Source organism: Homarus americanus, unplaced genomic scaffold (genome assembly GCF_018991925.1).
Source record: "Homarus americanus isolate GMGI-L3 unplaced genomic scaffold, GMGI_Hamer_2.0 scaffold30231, whole genome shotgun sequence".
Taxonomy (NCBI): Eukaryota; Metazoa; Arthropoda; class Malacostraca; order Decapoda; family Nephropidae; genus Homarus; species Homarus americanus.
Window position 1 is genome coordinate 815,819 of NW_024756966.1, and position 16,710 is coordinate 832,528.

The 16,710-nt window shown below is 41.0% G+C and overlaps 1 protein-coding gene across 3 annotated transcripts in view; it reads left to right on the forward strand.

Annotated features, from left to right (window-relative positions):
* Positions 1-231: 231 nt before the first annotated feature.
* Positions 232-16,710, forward strand: part of LOC121857334 (zinc finger protein 2-like) — a 55,515-nt gene continuing 39,036 nt past the window's right edge. For 2 of the 3 annotated variants that reach the window (XM_042353342.1, XM_042353343.1), the window contains exon 1: positions 232-892. The gene's annotated coding sequence lies outside the window, so the exon portion shown is untranslated. The remainder of the gene's footprint in view (positions 893-16,710) is intronic. The other variant, XM_042353344.1, reaches the window with a different exon arrangement.

The window sequence follows — 16,710 nt, forward strand, 5'->3', positions numbered from 1 at the left end:
CGTTGTTGGGGTCGGCGGTGCTGGGTGGTCCGCCTGGTGCTGGTGGTGGCAGCAGCCGCGGCTTCTGGTGCGACAGTGGCAGCGGCGGTGACGGTGTGATGGTCGCCGCCCGCTAAGAGCCTCGTTTGCATACCGCGGAGGGGGCGTGGCGGGGCGGCGCGGGGGGCGGGGCCAGGGGTGGGCGGCGACCGCTCATTGGTCGGCGCGGCGGTAATTAGCAGCGGGGTCGGAGCGGGGCCGCCGCCTCCAGTCCGCCGCAGATACTCGAAGCGGCTGCATGACAGTCCGCGCTCGGTCGTCGCTGAGGAACGTGCCGTGAACACTGTAGAGTAGACGTGGAGCGGCCAGTGTGGAGTACCGTGGGAGTAGCGCGAGCAGTGGTCGAGAGGGAGAGCAGGGCGGCAGCTGTGTGTTCAGTGCTGCCGGAGGAGCAGTGTAGTGTCGCGGGGCGCGCTTCCCCCCTTCCCCCCTGCGCCTCTCATTTCCATATGGGCGCCCCCCCCGCGGGGAGGTGGCGGTGGTGGGCCAGCCCGCGCATACTCGCCGCCACATTTACCTACTAATTCTCGCCGAGGCGTCATTACGATGTGCAGACGGTGGGTGGCGGCCGCGGAGGTCCCACGCTAGTGATACTTGTGCATGTGGAGTGGTGGTAGTGGCGGCTCAGTGTGGTGTTGTGGCACATGGTGCTAGTGACGCCCGCACCACGTGTAGCCTACCCTGTGGCACGGCCGGGCAAGGGGGCCAGGCCCTCGCTACCCATCACGACAACACGACCACCCGCAACCCTACCCAGCAGCAGCACCAAGAGGGGGGCGTGCAGCTCACGTGCCCAAGCCAGCGGCGGCACGAGCATGTGGCACACCCAGCCCAGGGACGATGTGGACCTCAGGTAAGACGCCGCTACGACTCTACATCTTAGACACTTGTCTCCCTGAGCACTTGTCAAGGTGCAGTGTCTCGCCTCTGTTACCTGGGTGTTATGTGGCGGAACAAGTCACAAGTGCTAGGCTGGGCGGCGGTGTGTGTGTGTAGTAACACCAGCCAGCCCGCACTTAACTATACCAACTTGTCACTTAAAACACAATTTTGTGACTTAGAAAAATTATCATGACTCAGTGTGTGAGACATTTCTAGACTTTGTCAATTTTTCGTAGCGGAGATAAATATATTTTTCAACACAAACGTCAATGGTTAGTTATATTTATGTTGAAAAAAGTTGTGGAAATCGAGAGAATTTTATTGGCAGAAGATCAAAAATTTTAACTTGTTAATTTATGGACGTGTTGGTGTTGATGATCACCGACTTACAGTACTCGACTTATAAAACTAACAGTCTTGGTTGTGAAAAAAGTGAGACTAAATGAATATATTATATTGTCAAGTTAGTTCCCAGCCGCGACGTGCACCAGTGGACGGACACCAGATCAGGTTTACTCTAAAAAAATTATCCAAGTCAAAAAAAATATCGTAAGAATAAGAAGAGTCAAGAGGAAGCCTGAACTCTATTATAATTAAGAATATAACACAACAAAACTCTTTGGCGGTAAGGAACAACACAATAGATCACCATCTATCAGGGTTGACCTCACAACACCGGAAACTTGTGGTAGGCGAATTGGACTTGGTAGAGACGGTGGGCCGGAACAAGTCCGAGCGATCACCCTCGCTAAGCCGCCGCCTCACCTCCCTCCAAACATTACCTCACCCTCTCTGGTGACTTGTTGGCTGAGTCTTAGGTCAGATGGGCGTGTGAAGGGAGCCAGTGTGGGCGTGTAAGTCGATGGACTTAGGTCGTGTGGTGGTGGTGTTCAAGTTAGCGAGAGATGGGTGAGTGCGCGCGGGTGGTGGTAATTAGCTAATGGAAGGAAACTTACTGCAGACTACAAAATGAGAATTTCCCTGGCCATTTCATTTTATGTAATGGAAAAGTTGTCGAGGAAAAACATGCATTTATTTCATTAGGTGATTTTTTTTTCGACAGTGTTTTTTCTACCCCGAGCGGCGGAAACCAAACTTGTTATTTATCTAAGACTCTCACAGTACAACCTGGAGTTAATAAACCACTGACTAAAAGTTTGTTTACACACCTGAAAAACACACAAACACGTATTTCTTTTAATTGTGATTATTGTAACGAATTTGATCTCAAAACTAGAAGAAAAAAATATTTGCTAAAAAAATGAAACCAAGTTTATTATTTTGACTGGGTAGCGGCGGTAAAGTGACGACCAACGTATATATAATTGAAGAAAATAAATGCGGTAGTTTTAGGCAGATCACCTCGGGGATAGAATGTCTCTTGGTGTAGGGCAAGAGAGGTTGTGTGTTGGGGAGAGAGAGGGAGACAATGTGTGTTTGTGGAGGTGAATAGGATGTGTTTTATTGTACGGAGACCACGGAGACTAGGATTGTGTGGAGACGGGATAGGAGACGTGTAAAGTACAAAAGAGGAGATGGAGGAGGATTGTGTGGAGACATGAGATGATTTTTATAAGTAAGAGGAACATTATGTGGAGGTGAACAAACGTGTGGTGTACAAAAGAGGGAGGGGGAGGAGGGGGGATTGTGTGGAGGAAGAAGTGAGGTGTACAAAGCAGGGGGAGGAGGAGGAGGAGGAGAATTGTTTGGAGGTGGTGGTGTTGTGCCAAGCTGTCTGACCCTGTACAAACACTCAACACTCACGTATCCCCCACACCTGTCTGTCTACCTATACCTACACGACCCAGGTTTGCCAAAAAATATATACATGTAATTTTTTTTTGCGACAGACACTCATACTTATCGAATCAAATATAACATGAACGGAGGATAGAATTGCACTCATTTTTTCAACAATCATAAATAATTTTTCAAAGTTATTGTATTAAAACTCAGTGTTAATAATGATAAATAAATATGTATAAGTATTTACCATCATTTAATTGAGATACAAACCGAAGATTAGTTTTCTCGAAATAGTGAATGTCGGATATATTTTTTTAACAGTGTTGTGTTGGTGAAAGAATCCTGATATATATAACACCATGATGGACTCAGGCGCTGTGTATAGAACAATGTGACAGGATATGTGACATGATATTGACTTATGCTTGTGACAAATGAGGAATTTTTTTTATGTTAGTTATCACATAAACCGTATTGGTCAGTGTTTACGTGTTGCAGAGTAGATGTTTAGGTGGTAATTATTGACGACTTCACCGCCAGTTTAGGTGTGTGTGTGTATCTCAGTGACAGTAGTGGTGTTAATATATGTATACAAGTTGTGATGATGGTCATATAAATACACTGTCTTTGATAATGGTGTTGCTAACTTGGCATACGTACAGTCCGTGGTAGTGGTGTTGGCATATTGTACCGTCCGTGATAAATGGTGTTGGCATATTGTACCGTCCGTGATAATAGTGCTGGCATATTGTAACGTCCGTGATAATAGTGCTGGCATATTGTACCGTCCGTGATAAATGGTGTTGGCCTATGAACCGTCCGTGATAATAGTGAGATGTTAGTTAGCTAAGTAGTAGGTTGGTGGCGTCTGGTGGTGCCGTGGTCAATGTAAAAGTAGTATTTTATGACGGTACTCAGCAGTGTTACGGTGGGGGAAGTACTGTAACTGTACTCAAGATCAAGTACTCAAGATCAAGTACCCCGCTCGAACTCACCCCGGTCAAGTTACGTCAAGATTATCATGTTACTCTTGGGTCTTCATGAAAAAAAAAATGAAATCACAGAAAGAAAATAAATCTGGGGAAAAAAAAATTCTTGCGTTAGGGAAATTCTTGACACTCACGACTATCTCCCTAACTAGTGTTTTCTGTATATTTGTGTTAATGATCGAGATAGTATAAATAGTATATATTTGTATTAATCTTTGTATATAATGAGGGTTATATATTGTTTCGAATTGTATATCTATAGTCAGAAATACGTGTATCTTCGTCAACTAAATTTCAAATATTCAAACTCTTTATTTTTTATTAAGAATTTATCACGAAGAAGAGAGAAGATAAGAGGCGACATTTGTGATTTATTATTATTATTAATTGTTTTTATTAGTTTTGAGTTTATTTTGATTTCGTCTTCAGTCCATTTCGTTTTTAAGTGAGAAATGAAGTAAAAATGATTGATAAATGAATGAGTAAGTATGTATGTGTGTATTGTGGTAGTGTGGTACAAGATGATCGTCTCGTGGTTTAGTACTGTATGTTGAAGCCACTGCACGACAGGACCCATGCACGTTCACTCATCCTGAAGTAAAAATTAGTGATGGTGTTGAAGTTAGTCTCAGGTGGTGAAGTAACGTTTGCCTCAGGTGATGAAACGTTTGCCTCCTTATGTGAAGAAAGTGTGTAACATGGACAGATGAACTTGAGTGTGAAAGATAACCATCACTCTCTCTCTCTCTCTCTCTCTCTCTCTTTCTGGGTATCGTAAAGACGTGAGAGAATTATCGTGAGAAACTTGTACTCTATTTCTCCCTCCATCTTCAGAATTATTGTGTTCTTGATGTTCTTGTACCCGAGTTATGGACCCTCCCCCCTCCCCTAGTCTTTGTGGTTGGTATAGGTTGGTGGTGGACTGAGATAACTTCGTGGTACTGATAAACTTTTCCAGATTGTCTTTTAAACTAGATAGGAATGAATTGGAGTCACGATTGCAGTTGATTTAAGAATGTGGATATTTTCATGTCTTGTGTGGATGTGAATGATGTCTTATATGGATTTGATTTATGTCTTAAGTGGATATTTCTTGTCAGAGTGGATAGATCATGGCTTAGGTGGGTATAAACTATGTCTCAGGTGGATTTAATTGATGTAGAGTGGAGTCATTGTGTTTAGTTGATTTTAATACGTGGGTGGATAATCTTTGCTTATCGTTAGCGGTACATAAGACATTATATTATATACCTGTATACGTGATGTGGGGTTGAGATGTGTTCAGGAGGAAAGTGGTCCATAGTGATGTGTAGTTCTTGAGGAGATGATGTGTTACAGTAGGTGATGACTTGTGGCTACTGGCGGGAGAGAGTGTACTTGATGTTAATTACTCTGTTGTGGTGAGAGAGTGTCACTGTCTGCTGGGTGAGAAAGTGTCACTGTCTCTGATGTATTTATATGACTCTAATACACTCTTATCATGACACTTATTACGTGTTAAAGATTTCCATAAGTTACCTGAAGTGAGAGTCTTATAGTTCTCTCTGTCATCCGGCAGCTAAGTCATCCATCCGTTCATCCGTCGAGAAGGAGGAGGATGAAGAGAGGTAATGGGGTTCATCTTAGCAGCGGGAGGTTCATTGTTCGCGGACAAACACACTAAGAAAAGCTTGCCTTAGTCCTCCCCCCACCCCCCCCCCCACTCCCCTGGTGAATACACTTATAATTCTCCTTAAAAGAGTAAAAAAATAATACACACACGCACACACACACACACACACACACACACACACACACACACACACGCTGTCAGTAGCCAGCTTGACATATGACGCCCGCTTGACAGTGCCACCACTACTGTTACTGTGGCTAAAGTAACGACGGTCTTTTTTATTCATGAGAAAAAAGTTAGAAAAATAGAAGTACTCTGTCATGGTCCAGTAAGAGTGACGTATTTGACACATGACACTGGACTGGCACCCCTCGACACTGCCATGACTTAGTTCCTCTGCTACTCTATGAACTTTTGAATACATAATTTATTTTTTTGTCCTTATAAATATAGTCTTCCAAGAGCCAGCCAGTGCCACGCTTGACATGTGACACACGCTTGACACTGCCACTGTTAATCTTGGTACTCCAGTAACGACGGAGCTTTTGACACACGACAAGACTTTTTTCTCAGACGAGGGAAGAAGTCTCCGGCCTTAAAAACCTGCCAGGAATTGAGATGGTCTCCATGCTTGTCTAAGTTGGGGTCTTTATGTCAAAAGTTGTGCCCAGGAACCTCATAATCTTCTAAAGCAATTTAGATTTTACGTGAAACATTTAGTTCTTTTGGGGTTTCGTTTTCTGTTGTCCTTGTTGTGTGTTTGTCGGACTTTGGCATTTTTATTTTTGTTAGAAGGAAATTTTATATTTTATCACTTGTTCAAATTTACTGTTCAAGAAGTTTTGGTCTTATAGAAGAATTATTTGTTTACATTCGATACTAAGATCAGCCTAGTGTGTTGGTGTTCTTATATTGATAATTAATTAATCTCAGGTGTACAATTAATTCAAAAGTTTAATTAGGTGTCGTTATTGTCGTTATATTTCATGATAATTGCATTAATTTTTGGTGTTTTATCAGATGTTAGAATCAATAGGGGAATATATTACCTGCTGTCCGTTTCCATTTGCTAATTAATGACCAATTTACTGCGATCTTTATCACCTGTAATGAATCAAGCTAATTAATGAATCTATTCTTGTCATTACCTGTACTGTTGTAACATTTTACAATTCTTGCCAAGCAATTTCACCAGGAAGTTCCATTGAATGTTTGTTTGGTGGTATTTCTTTGTGTGTGTGTGTGTGTGTGTGTGTGTGTAATACCGAGTGCAATAATTTCTTGGGATAATAATAATTCGCTGATGATAATTACCGATTATTGACTATTTCTTAAAGAATTATACAGTGAATGTTTATTAAAGATTAGATAATTTCTCTAAACATTACAAGACACAATTATTACTTAATATTGTATTACGGAAGACAATAATTTGCCGTATACACGATATATTTCCGAATACAGCAATTGTTGAAAGCTACAGATTTACGCTACATGGGTACAGTACATCATAAGGTAGCAGTGAGAGAATACAGCCGTGTACTGTAGTTTGTAGTACAGTGTCTCCTGAAATGTGTTGACCTTGTTGTTGTTGTGTCTCAGATATTCGTTCTCAGTAATACCAGGTTTCTTCCTTGTTATAAGCACACAAGTAGCGGCTCGACTCCCAGGGATGTCGGCGCATATATCACAGTCAGTCAGTTATGCGAGGTTGGTACACGGGGAAGGGTGTGTGTGTGTATGCGCTTCTGGTGTCGGAGGTAAAAAATTTCTATATTTTTTTTTAACGTTGAAGACCACTTTCTTTACACGTGTTCATTAAGTAATTTTTGGTGTTCATTTGTGTTTAAAGATAAAGTGTTTGATATATCGCCAAGAGGATTCGGATTTTTAACATTTGCGCTAAAGATAATATTTCTTTCTTACATTTTTTTGCGAAAGACGAGTGTTTAATAATACGTTCAGGACAACATTGAACGTTTGGGTTAAAAGCAAAGAAAAAATATTACGTTTCCGGTAACGAAAATGTTTCCGCTAAAGACAAGTGTTATTTTTTTTTTTGTGAGTAAGTTGAATATTTATAAATCTATTCAACCAGTGTGTGAGTGACTGTGTGTGTGTCGGAAACTGATGTCTCAATCCTGTGCCTTGCTTGAGAGATATGGATAGGGTGAGTGATCCTGACATTTACAGAGAGACATAGACAGACAGTGAGACTTTTCTTAGTGTTTCTCAAGAACATATCTCAATAGATTTTTTTTATTACCATGATCCTGATATTTTGTCGTAGAAGTTAATGATGTTATTTGAAGTACACAGGAAGATAGTATTTTGTCAGTAATTATATCTGTGTGATATAAAGTGTTGATACTGACATAAACAAGACATATATACCACTAATATATTTTACCGCATATATAATAATTACGGATATATATAAATGTGTGTGTGTGTGTGTGTGTATATACCTTGTCAGTAATATAAGCCACAATAATTTATCTATAAATAATAATTAACCTTAAAAGAAAGATATACCGACTGACAATAAGTACGGCGAAATAAAAAAGACGTGATAATTCTGGGAGCTGCGGCAATAGCGATAATTTCCACTAAAGACGAGAGGAGAGTGTAGAGGTAGGGAGGTGGTGTGGGATATAGAGGTCGGTCGTCTTAACATGCAGGGCCACCACCAACCAGTAAGGCATTTTTACTATGTTATAAAGTCCAACTGGGGCGAACCCGACCTCTCTCTCTCTCTCTCTCTCTCTCTCTCTCTCTCTCTCCTACCCTCTCCTCCCCCCCCTCCCCCATCTTCCTTCCTCTAGGATTTCCTTGTTTCTTCCTCCTTGTTCTTGTTCACTCTTGGTGTTTGTTTATTTGTCTTTCTTCTCGCTATTTTGTTTGTTTCTTGCGTTTTTTGTTTCTGTGTGTACATGATTTGATCCGCTTCTCTTCCTCATTCTTCTTTTTTTTCCTTCACCTTCCTCTTCTGTTACTCAATACTTCTTGTTTGTGGCTTCTTCTTCTTCTTCTCGTGTCGCGTCACATTATCAATCTCGCCTTGTTTTTCTTTCTACCTTTTTATTATTACTGTTGTTCTTATATTCTCTGGCTTAGTATACAATGGTTGTGATTTTTTTGGGGTGACTAATATATAATGTAGTTATATACATCGTAGTTATATTAAGAAGTATATTTAGTATCTCTAAAGGACTAATAATAATAATAGTGAAAATAATACTAACAAATATTTCTAATAAGAACATGATGATATATATTGATTTTGTGTAATATTTATTGTGTTTTTTGGTATATATATATTTTATGTATTAGGTATGTATTTTAAACCTATAATGGATAAATATTTTTACACATTTCAACACATATCCTTAGCATGGGATAGGTAGGCTATAGTATAGTATATTAGAGAGTATATATTTTTAAATGATATATCGTGCAAGTAAGTGTGTTTATACAAGACAAACACCACACACACACACACACACACACACACACATGCGATTTTATGAAGAAGAATTTTAATGTTTGCGGTAATGTGTCCCTGTGTGTGTGTGTGTGTGTGTGTGTGTGTGTGTGTGTGTGTGTGTGTGTGTGTGTGTGTGTATGAAAGCAGTACTACAGGATAAACACCTAAGACGTCTACAGTAGGAGACGATGAAGGCGGTGAAGGGTAGGTTGTGTGTTTGATCGACCGCCGCCTCCCGATACTATCACTCTGCCTACCTGTGTCCTGACCTCTCCCGGGTACACCTTATACACCCTATCTGGCTGTGTCCCTGTCTGCCAGGTACACCCTATCGACCTATGTCTTCTCTATTACCTGTTAGACTCTCCCTACTTACCTGTGTGTGTGTGTGTGTGTGTGTACCTTTTTCTCTACCAAGTATATCTACACCTTATCTACTGTACCTGTGTTTTGTAGCTAATTACCAGGCACATCTACACCTTCTACTCTCTCTCTCTCTCTCTCTCTCTCTCTCTCTCTCTCTCTCTCTCTCTCTCTCTCTCTCTCTCTCTCTCTCTCTCTCTCTCCCAGCGCAATGAACTTCCACCTCTCATGCTCCCCTCCCCCCGACTCCCTCACCCCCCTCCCCCCACAGCTATTGCCATCCATCATCCCCTCTATCCTCTCCCCAACCCCCCATTCGGACTCTCACCCATGCCCCCCCCTCCTCCCTCTTCCCTCCTCCACCTTACTCCCTCAGTTTTCGCGTATTTGTGTTGGTATATCATATTTACATCTGTTTTTGTGTACCCTCGTGTTTCTTGACCTGACTGATGTATGTTTTTACTCCTGAAGGTGTTATATCGGGTGTTGCATATCGCTAGTCGTAATCATATACCTGATGCTTGTTAGTGGTGACAGGTGAGGGTGGTATTGGTGATGACGGCGGTGGTGGTAGTGGTGTTGTGTTAGTGATGGTGGTAGTGGTGGTGGTGGTGGTAGTGATGGTGGTGGTGGTTGTGATGTTAGTGGGATTGTTAGTGGAGGCGTTGTTAGTGATGGCTGTGGTGGTGTAAGTAATGATAGTCGTGGTGGTGGTGCAACATCCGACCCGCACGACACTATAAGCTCTCTCGTGCTCTTGCTAAATGAGGAAGAAATTAGTTTATTGATGTTCCTCCCAAATTCACGATGAGTTTTGAGGATACGAAGAATTTGAACATTTTACGCGAAGCACCAAAGTCAGAATATTTTACGTTACTAAGAAATCCTGCGTAATTTTATTGAACTTAATGAGAAGAAATTGTTTATTGGTGTTACGAAGAAAGTTTAAAATGAAATAATGACAATGTAACGAATACTTAACATTTTTATTCGTGTATAAATAATGACTAATTTTTCTTCACTTTACAATGAAAACTAAGAAGACATATCGGCCCTATAAACTTGATGTTATATAAAAAATAAAAATATTTAAATCGCGTTACAAAAGTATTTATTATTGGTAAACGTTTCAGTAGGGATTTTATTTCTAGAGTTTTATTAACAATGAATAAAATATTAAGTCGAAAAAATACAGAAATTAATATCAAGAAAATATTATCAGCGTTATCAAAAAATTACAATAAAACTAACGATTAATTATGTAACAATGGCGAAATCTCTAAAAAATATAATTGACGTTACAGATAACAAAACAAAAATAAGAATGACGTTACAAAGCCATTTCAGAAGTTTTATTAACGTTACAGAGATAATTAAGAAGTTACAGTGTGTGTGTGATGGTGGTGGTGACACACGCATAGAGCACCTCAATTGTTTTACGACTTACGTTGAAATAAAAGGAAACACTTGAGCGAACTTGCGGTGTGATTATGTGTAACTCGGATCATTAATGAGTCTGATTATGTGTAACTCTGGAGATTAATGCGTCTTTGAGCCTTATTAAACGACTGACGCAACACACTTTACGCAACACATTTAACGCATTGCACACTTGGCAGGTGACTCGAGTAGTTTTAAGAGGTGTTGTCAGGTAAATCGCAGTGACTTGAAAAACTGAATGATCTCTCTCTCTCTCTACGGGGGACGCCACTTTTTAATATTTTATTCAGCACAGGTGGGACCCCGTACACAAGGGGTTAAAACACCTTAATTGTTGGAAGCGCAGAGTAATAACTTTGTGTTGACAGGTAACTTGAGTTGGAGAAGTAAATAAAACGTCGAACAAAAATAACCCAATTAAAACCACACACACACACACACACACACACACACACACACGCACACACATTTCTACAAGATGGTGTAATTTTCAATGGCTTAAACCTTATCATCTTGGCTACAGGATTTACTGATAAACAGTGATGATTTTTGGTTATGTCTCATTGTGTTGGGGGGTGACATGTAATCAGACATTTGTTTAGGATCATAGTTATGGCTGGGGATTGTAGACATGACTTAGTTGGTGAAGATGTTTTTCTCTTTCCTCCACCTCTCATCCTCCTCTTCTCCCTCCTCCTCCCCTCTCCTCCTCCTCCTCCTCCCCTCCTCCTCTCCCCTCCTCCTCTCCCCCTCCTCCTCCCCTCTCCTCCTCCTCCTCTCCCCTCTCCTCCTCTCCCCCTCTCCTCCTCTCCCTCTCCTCCTCTCTCCTCTCTCCCCTCCTCCTCTCCCCTCTCCTCCTCTACCCCCTCCTCCTCTCCCCTCTCCCTCCCTCTTCACCTCCTCCTCCTTTTCCGCTCTGTTATAATCACTCTTTTAGTTTATTTATTCTTTATATTTTATCTCTTCTCTGTCTTCCTCTTGCGTCTTTCCTTCACTTGTGTGTTTCTTAATCCTCTCATTATTTTGTTGTGATTTATCCTCTGTTTCGTGTTTCTTTTCTTTCTCTCTCATTATCTTCTGTTCACTTTTATTCCTTTCTTTATCTTCTTGTTTTAATTATTCTTTACTCCCTTTCCTCTTCTTCTTCCTCACCCTCTTCTTTTAACTTCTCCTTCATTATTCATTATTTCTTTTCCTTTTTCTCCTCTTCCACTATTTCCTCCTCCTCTTCTTCCTCCTCCTCCTTCCCCTCTTGTTCCTCCTCCCTCTCTTCTTCTTCTTCCTCCTCCTCCTCCTCCTCCTCCTCCTCCTTCCCCTTCCCCTTCCTCCTCCTTCTCTGTTTCTTCTTCCTTGTGACCACTACAGTTGTGTCTTACCGTATAACAACAGGTATCCAGGTGTGTGTGTGTGTGTGTGATTTTCCATGTATGTTTGCTTGAGTTTAACTGACTGTATGTCTGTCGGGTGGCTACCAATGCGTGCGTGTCCGTGTGTGTGTGTGCGCGCGCGTGTCCACCAGCATTCTTTTACCGAGGACAATTAAACAAACATGTGTGTGTAGTGTTTGCGTGTAGTGTTTGCGTGCGCGTGTGTCTGTGCGTGCGTGCGTGTTTCCCTCTTCTTACGTTTATATCCCGGTCGTATCGCCATCTGGATGATAAGGTGATGAATGTGGATACTACAACAGGCTAACGACACCAAAACCAACCTTAAACTCGGGTTACATAAGGGTCAATATCCCACAAGCACCTGATATTGATAATTGCAGGTAATTCAGGTGAGGAATTAATGGTGAATTTTGTTGTGAATTTTTCAGAAGAATTTATGAGTCAGATTTTGTCTAGTCTTTCCGATGAGGACATAAGACACCGGGCAGATTTTGTCGGATTTAAAGACCGATTTTGTAACGTTTAAGGGGATTACAATATTGAGAAATTATAGAAGGATTTTGTTATATGACTTTAAGAAGGAATTACAGATAGCAAAGTTTGTTATAATATTCAGAAGAGGAATTAGAGTTCGATTTCACTTAATTTGAAGATAAATTAAAGTAGATTTTATTTATTCTTTTGTTGCGTTGAATTTGGTCACTAAAAATAAATTCTATATTAAGTCATTTATTGATGGGTATTTTCGATAAAAGATTCTGGGTATTTTTTTTCTATTATAAACATTTATTTACGATCAATAGGAGACGTTATATATTTAATTACATTCTGGGAAAAGATGGATTTTTTTCATGACGATTTTTTTTAATTCGATTTATTTTTTTATCTAAGTTTTTAAAAATATTTTGTTTGGTGGTTTATTTATGAGTCGAATTTCCAGCGTGTGAATTTTCGAAAACCTTAAATATTTTTTGGGGGGGGGGATTTTTTCTCATTAGTAGTGATGTTTTAATTAATTTTTTATATTATTTGGGTATTTGAATGAGGAACCGATTTTTTTTTTAATTTTTGAGAATATTAATTAGGTTTTAAAAATTAAATATTGTAATTTTATGAGAAGCTCCAATTCATGATTTGTTACACACACACACATACACACACACACACACACACACACACACACGTTCACTTGATTTCTGGCAACACGTGATGAACAACAACCCTTTACCTGAACAAAACTGTTCTTCGAAGCGCGTTCGTTTTTGGGGAGGTGGATGAGCGCAGGGGAAAGAGACCCTCGGTATAGCCTCGTATAAGCGTCAGTCTTCCTTGTCTTTGTCTCTTGTATAAAATAGCAATTATTTGGTCGCATGTGACATAGACATTAAACTGTAATTTCACGTTTCTTCCACCATCGAGTTTGATTTTAATAAGCTCCTATTTAATCTTGTTTTTTTTTTCCTTCCTTTCTTTGTTTCCTTCGATTTTAATGACCTTCCATTATTCTCCTTTTTTTCCTTTTATTTTATAGTATTTTTTAGTTTGTTTTTTTACTTATTCTATTGAGTCGTTATTACGTATTTCTCTTCGTCGATGGTTTGTTTATGTAAGAGTATAGGGATAATTCTCTCTCTCTCTCTCTCTCTCTCTCTCTCTCTCTCTCAGCACCACTATGTGAGGTTCTGGCCTCCACCAACCTGCTCCATAATTAATAAACTCCGTCTTAGGTATAAAGGAGATATAAAGGGAGTATTTACCTCCCCTCCAGGTGTTTATTTACGACCAGGTGAGAGAAAAAAAACAGTGAGGTAGGTTGAGAGAAAACGGCGACGTAGAGACTTGTTTTAACGCTGAGGGAAAATATTAAAACCCGGGAATAAGTCATTTTGTGGGTCAGATGATCAACCCGGATTTATGGGTGAATTCAGGACCGCACGCTATCATTATATATGTGATGTGTAGGAGAGAGATATATAAATAATAAGTGTTTGTTTGTCTGTCTGTCTGTAGTATGTCTTTAGAAACTTGCATTTAAATACATACATACACACATACATAATACATACACACATACATAATACATACACACATACATAATACATACACACATACATAATACATACATAATACATACATACATACATACATACATACATACATACATACATACACTGTGTTAATGTATCTTCAACACACACACGTACACCATAAGGGGCGGATATACACCTAAAATACAGACATTTTTTTTTTCCTTTATATATTAAAACATCATCATCATCCTCCTCATCACGACTCACGGAGGAAAACCCATCTTTGTGGAGAGGTGACTGAAGGTCGAGAGTCTCCTGGCGAAGGTATAGAGGGAGGGTATGGGGTCTGGGATAGGGGAGGGGGTAGAGGGGGGATAGGGGAGGGGGTAGAGGGGGGGGTTGTTCACGGAGACATTGCATGATCTGTAGACATCCTGTTAAAAGTTCTTTGACGGATAAAGGGCTGTTTTTTGTGGTGGTAGGGGTGGGGGGGTTGTGTGGTGGTGGTAGCTGGGCCTCCTCCACACCCCTTCATTGATTCTCTCTTGATTGGCTGTGTGTGTGTGTGTGTGTTTTTTTCATAGTGATGCATTGACGCTAGATACTGTATATATAGGAATAACAATGGTACCTGTAAAATATATACATACATACATATAGCGTCAATTTGCGTATAAAAGCACCTTAATTAATGGTAGGTACAGGTATAATAAGGCAGGTAACAGAAGGTATAAGCTTAGTGTGACGCCCCAGTCTCGTCTTTCTTATTTGTTGAGGCGGAAGATGTGAGGTGATGCAACTGTCTCCTACGTCATCAGTACCTGTGACGTCATCGATTGTCGAAATGGTATTCTGTAGTCATGACGTCATCGCCACCTTAGTCATATACTCCCGTGACGTCACCGTTTGTTGTGGCGTAATGACTTGTTAGGTGTTGTAATGTGTTTTATTGTGCGTTGGTCGACATGTTTGTTTTTGTTTGTTTTAACAGTTTATGCAAGACTAACCCAGGCAAAGTGGGAGTTTTTGTTCTGATATTATTAAGTAGTTTTATTTAACGTTTGACAAGAGACTTACTTATCTGTATAATATTGATGTCACTCACACACTCACTCGGTCACTCACTCCCTACCCCACTCACTCACTCACTCACTCACGCACTCACTCACTTATCGGTGTTTGAGGGAGCCGATACCGTGTGACGTAAAGAGTGATTTGTTATAAAGAATTGACGAGTTAACAACATAACTGCCATACTAGTTAACAATATAACTGCCATACTAGTTAACATTATATAATAACTGCTATACGGTGTCGACATACTTTGCTATACTCTACATCTACCATTCCTATAATATATTCATTAGTTAACAAGACGATACATTCACTATATTACGACACAGAATGGTATATAGTCAACGACGCAATGATGTTCACTATAGACGTTGAACATTGTTATAGCGAAGTCTTAAAAGTCTTGAGTCTGAGAGATAGCAATAGCTAATACTTGACTCAGACTATCTCGTCCTAAGTCTAGTTTGAAAAGAGTTCATACTTGATGTAGGAATGATTGGAACTTAAGTAGGTAACTCTCCAAGACTTAACGAGATGGAGGGGGTGAGAGGGATGGAGGTGGATGAGGTTAGGGGTGAAGGAAGGAGGGAGGAGAGGAAACTGGATGAGGTTAGGGGTGAAGGAGGGAGGTGGTAGGGATGAAGGAGGGAGGTGGTAGGGATGAAGGAAGGAGGGAGGGGTGGGTAGGAGACGCACCACGGCATTCACTCCTATGATTACCTATGAAGGCCGGCTTGGTAGGGGGGGTTACTGGTGAGGGATTAAGGGCGCATAGGGAGAGAGAGGGAGGACTATAGAGGAAGATCGTGGAGGAGATAAGGGAGGGAGAGAGACTTAAAAAGAATGATAAGCAAACAGTTAGATAGATGGAATGACATGTACGGGAAAATCGAATAATCACTCAAGTCAGTCAGTCAAGAGAGGCGACCATATAGCTGGCTGACGCAGGGGAGATCAGGCCAATGGGAATCAGGCGTGGAAACTGGCACTAAGACTTACCATGATTCCCACAATGCCTTCAGGAGCTGTTAGTGGCACTCCTCTCTCCTTCCCTCCCATCCTCTTCCTCTCCCATCCCCTCCCTTTCCATCTTTTCCCTCCCTTCCTTTCTTCCATGTCCCTTTCCTTCCCCTCTCCCCTCTATTCCTACCCCCCTTCCCCTCCCCTCCCACATGGTGATCACCCTCCCACCCTTCAATAACACCAACATCCGCACCAGACACCATAACTCAGGACGGACCAACACACGCACGTACACCTCACAAGACATCCTACTTAGTGCCCCCGACCCCCAGGATTGGCTGCTTCCTTGAGGAGTAGACTAGGAGGAAGGAAGGTAGATGGAATAGGAGGAGGAAGATAAGTAGATCGAATAGGAGGAAGATAGGTGGATGGAATAGGAGGAAGATAGGTGGATGGAATAGGAGGAAGATAGGTGGATGGAATAGGAGGAGGAAGATAGGTGGATGGAATAGGAGGAAGATAGGTGGATGGAATAGGAGGAAGGTAGATGGAATAGAAGAGTAGGATAGATGGTAAAAGAAAAGATAAGAAAAAGAAAACATGTGTAAATAAAAGGATGAAAGATGATAAATGAAGAGGGAAAGAGGAGGAGGGAGAAGACGGGAAAGACACAATAAATAAATGGAGGAAGGGAGAT